We start from the raw sequence: 5000 nt of genomic DNA on the forward strand, positions 1-5000 counted from the left end.
TGGGATGTACGTTGATTGGGGAATGGATTGTGGAAAATAACTTGCCATGACCGAGGTGTTCTCGAATTTTTTTTTTTTTTCGAAAAATATTTTCTGATTTTGGATTTTACTCAAATTTGATTTCGTTGCCTTCTAATGTGTTCTAAAAGAGTAAATCAGTAATCAGAATCGAAAAATATTTTTCGGATTTTTTTTTTTTTGAAAAAAAATTTTCTGATTTTGGAATTTCCTCAAATTTGATTTGGTTGCCTTCTAATGTGTTTTTAAAGCGTAAATCAGTAATCAGAATCAATATTCATTGTCGACTTTAATTTTTATAAGGAAAAATGTTCACGTCCTTAAACGCCTCCCCATCATTAGCCCGAGTCCAAGTCGATGTCAGTCCCGAGCGGACGGTGTCAGATACTACCTATCGCCCCGGTCTGGACTTGGCGAGGTATTTCGACGTGAAATGTTCCGATACAACTTTTGAACCAGGATAGTTAGAGAGATGATTTCTTCTATGTTGTACGTTGATTGTGGAATGGATTGTGGGAAATAACTTGCCATGACCCAGGTGTTCTTGAATTTTTTTTTTTTTCGAAAAAAATTTTCTGATCTTGAAATTTCCTCAAATCTGATTGCGTTGCCTTCTAATGTGTTCTAAAAGAGTAAATCAGTAATCAGAATCAATATTCATTGTCGACTTTAATTTTTATAAGGAAAAATGTTCACGTCCTTAAACGCCTCTCCATCGTTACCACCCGACTCCAAGACGATGTTAGACCGGAGCGGACGGTGTCAGATGCGACCGATCTCCCCGGTCTGGACTTAGCGAGATATTCCGACGTGAAATGTTCCGATACAAAAATTTAACTGTGATAGTTAGAGAGATGGTTCCTTTTGTGATGTACGTTGATTGTGTAATAGAATATGGAAATAAACTTGAGATGACCGAGGTCTTCTGGGATTTTTTTTTTTTTTCGAAAAATATTTTTCGATTTCGGAAATCCCTCAAATTTCATTGAGATATGTCCTAATGTGTTCTTAAAGCTTAAATCAACAATCAGAATTAATATCCAAAAGTTATTTCATTTTTTATGAGGAAAAACGTTCACGTCCTTTCCGCTCCCAAAAAGTGAGATATCATAGAAAATATCGCAATATATGTTGTTTACGGCCATACCACGCTGAAATTGCCAGTTCTCGTCAGAACACTGAAGCCAAGCAGCGTCGGGCGCGGTTAGTACTTGGATGGGTGACCGCTTGGGAACACCGCGTGCTGTAAGCTTTTTTTTTACGTTCTGCATCGGTCTGCCGAGATAACGTGGTGCATCGGTATGATCGAGTTTACGTTCTGCATCGGTAAGATCGAGATTACGTGATGCATCGGTAAGATTGAGATTACGTGGTGCATCGGTAAGATCGAGATTACGTGGTGCATCGGTAAGATCGAGTTTACGTGGTGCATCGGTAAGATCCAATTCACGTTCTGCATCGGTAAGATCCAGTTCACGTGGTGCATCGGTGAGATTGAGATTACGTGGTGCATCGGTAAGATCGAGTTTACGTGGTGCATCGGTAAGATCCAATTCACGTTCTGCATCGGTAAGATCCAGTTCACGTGGTGCATCGGTAAGATTGAGATTACGTGGTGCATCGGTAAGATCGAGTTTACGTGGTGCATCGGTAAGATCCAATTCACGTTCTGCATCGGTAAGATCCAGTTCACGTGGTGCATCGGTAAGATTGAGATTACGTGGTGCATCGGTAAGATCGAGTTTACGTGGTGCATCGGTAAGATCCAATTCACGTTCTGCATCGGTAAGATCCAGTTCACGTGGTGCATCGGTAAGATGGAGATTACGTGGTGCATCGGTAAGATCGAGATTACGTGGTGCATCGGTAAGATCTACTTTACGTTCTGCATCGGTCTGCCCTTGTTTACGTGGTGCATCGGTAAGATCGAGATTACGTGAAGCATCGGTATGATCGAGTTTACGTTCTGCATCGGTCTGCCCGATATTACGTGGTGCATCGGTTCAGCCCTAGTTTACGTTGTGCATCGGTCTGGACTTAGAGATATATTTTCGACGTGAAAATGTTCCGATACAACTTTTGAACCAGGATAGTTAGAGAGATGATTTTTTCTGTGATGTACGTCGATTGGGGAATGGATTGTGGAAAATAACTTGCCATGACCGAGGTGTCCTCGAATTTTTTTTTTTTTCGAAAAAAATTTTCTGATTGTGGAATTTTCTCAAATTTGATTTGGTTGCCTCCTAATGTGTTCTAAAAGAGTAAATCAGTAATAGGAATCGAAAAATATTTTTCGGATTTTTTTTTTTTTCGAAAAAAATTTTCTGATCGTGGAATTTCCTCAAATTCGATTTGGTTGCCTTCTAATGTGTTTTTAAAGCGTAAATCAGTAATCAGAATCAATATTCATTGTCGACTTTAATTTTTATAAGGAAAAATGTTCACGTCCTTAAACGCCTCCCCATCATCAGCCCGAGTCCAAGTCGATGTCAGTCCCGAGCGGACGGTGTCAGATACTACCTATCGCCGAGGTCTGGACTTGGCGAGATATTACGACGTGAAATGTTCCGATACAACTTTTGAACCAGGATAGTTAGAGAGATGATTTCTTCTATGTTGTACGTTGATTGTGGAATGAAATACGGAAAATAACTCGCCATGACCGAGGTGATTACGATTTTTTTTTTTTTTTCGAAAAAAATTTTCTGATCGTGGAATTTTCTCAAATTTGATTTGGTTGCCTCCTTATATGTTCTAATAGCGATAATCAACAATCAGAATCAAAATCCATGATCGGGTTTGATTTTTATAAGGAAAAATGTTCACGTCCTTTTTTTCAACCCCGACTCATTGACGATGTTAGAACCGAGCCGGCGGTGTCAGATACGACCGATCGCCCCGGTCCCGATCGTCATTCACGTTGTGCATCGGTCTGCCCGAGATTACGTGGTGCATCGGTATGATCGAGTTTACGTGGTGCATCGGTAAGATCCAATTCACGTTCTGCATCGGTAAGATCCAGTTCACGTGGTGCATCGGTAAGATGGAGATTACGTGGTGCATCGGTAAGATCGAGATTACGGGGTGCATCGGTAAGATCTACTTTACGTTCTGCATCGGTCTGCCCTTGTTTACGTGGTGCATCGGTAAGATCGAGATTACGTGAAGCATCGGTATGATCGAGTTTACGTTCTGCATCGGTCTGCCCGATATTACGTGGTGCATCGGTTCAGCCCTAGTTTACGTTGTGCATCGGTCTGGACTTAGAGATATATTTTCGACGTGAAAATGTTCCGATACAACTTTTGAACCAGGATAGTTAGAGAGATGATTTTTTCTGTGATGTACGTCGATTGGGGAATGGATTGTGGAAAATAACTTGCCATGACCGAGGTGTCCTCGAATTTTTTTTTTTTTCGAAAAAAATTTTCTGATTGTGGAATTTTCTCAAATTTGATTTGGTTGCCTCCTAATGTGTTCTAAAAGAGTAAATCAGTAATAGGAATCGAAAAATATTTTTCGGATTTTTTTTTTTTTCGAAAAAAATTTTCTGATCGTGGAATTTCCTCAAATTCGATTTGGTTGCCTTCTAATGTGTTTTTAAAGCGTAAATCAGTAATCAGAATCAATATTCATTGTCGACTTTAATTTTTATAAGGAAAAATGTTCACGTCCTTAAACGCCTCCCCATCATCAGCCCGAGTCCAAGTCGATGTCAGTCCCGAGCGGACGGTGTCAGATACTACCTATCGCCGAGGTCTGGACTTGGCGAGATATTACGACGTGAAATGTTCCGATACAACTTTTGAACCAGGATAGTTAGAGAGATGATTTCTTCTATGTTGTACGTTGATTGTGGAATGAAATACGGAAAATAACTCGCCATGACCGAGGTGATTACGATTTTTTTTTTTTTTCGAAAAAAATTTTCTGATCGTGGAATTTTCTCAAATTTGATTTGGTTGCCTCCTTATATGTTCTAATAGCGATAATCAACAATCAGAATCAAAATCCATGATCGGGTTTGATTTTTATAAGGAAAAATGTTCACGTCCTTTTTTTCAACCCCGACTCATTGACGATGTTAGAACCGAGCCGGCGGTGTCAGATACGACCGATCGCCCCGGTCCCGATCGTCATTTACGTTGTGCATCGGTCTGCCCGAGATTACGTGGTGCATCGGTCTGGACTTAGAGATATATTTTCGACGTGAAAATGTTCCGATACAACTTTTGAACCAGGATAGTTAGAGAGATGATTTTTTCTGTGATGTACGTCGATTGGGGAATGGATTGTGGAAAATAACTTGCCATGACCGAGGTGTCCTCGAATTTTTTTTTTTTTTTCGAAAAAAATTTTCTGATCGTGGAATTTTCTCAAATTTGATTTGGTTGCCTCCTAATGTGTTCTAATAGCGATAATCAACAATCAGAATCAAAATCCATGGTCGGGTTTGGTTTTTATAAGGAATAATGTTCACGTCCTTTTTCGCCTATGTTCTTTTTCGACGTGAAATGTTCCGATACAACTTTTGAACCAGGATAGTTAGAGAGATGATTTTTTCTGGGATGTATGTTGATTGACGTACGAAACTTGGAAAAAAATAGAAAAGACCGAGGTACTCTAGAAAAAAAAATTTATTGAAAATATTTTTTTGATTTCGGAATTAATTCGAAATTCATTCAGATGTCTTCTATCAATATCGCGAAAGAAAAATCAATAATCAGAATCGATATTCATCTAAGATTATTTCCTTCTGGATTGTGTTAACATTCGGTACGATCTTGTCTACGTGATGCATCGGTTTGTTTCTCGGCTCTTGTGAGCAAGTTGGACACTCGAGACGGCCTCCATCGATCGGATTAGGCGGGCTTTAATGTTAACGTGCTGCATCGGTGTGATCTTGTTTACGTCATGCATCGGTATAGCTTTAAATCGCGCCGTAAAGTCGTTCACGTCATGCATCGGTATCTTAAATCGCG

General features: G+C 39.8%; 1 non-coding gene across 1 annotated transcript; it reads left to right on the plus strand.

Annotated features, from left to right (window-relative positions):
- Window positions 1-1151: 1151 nt before the first annotated feature.
- Window positions 1152-1270, plus strand: LOC123688445. The gene has a single exon (XR_006749966.1). It is a non-coding gene; the product is annotated as a 5S ribosomal RNA (ribosomal RNA).
- Window positions 1271-5000: the final 3730 nt, after the last annotated feature.

The sequence above is a fragment of the Harmonia axyridis genome, chromosome X, assembly GCF_914767665.1.
Source record: "Harmonia axyridis chromosome X, icHarAxyr1.1, whole genome shotgun sequence".
Lineage (NCBI taxonomy): Eukaryota > Metazoa > Arthropoda > Insecta > Coleoptera > Coccinellidae > Harmonia > Harmonia axyridis.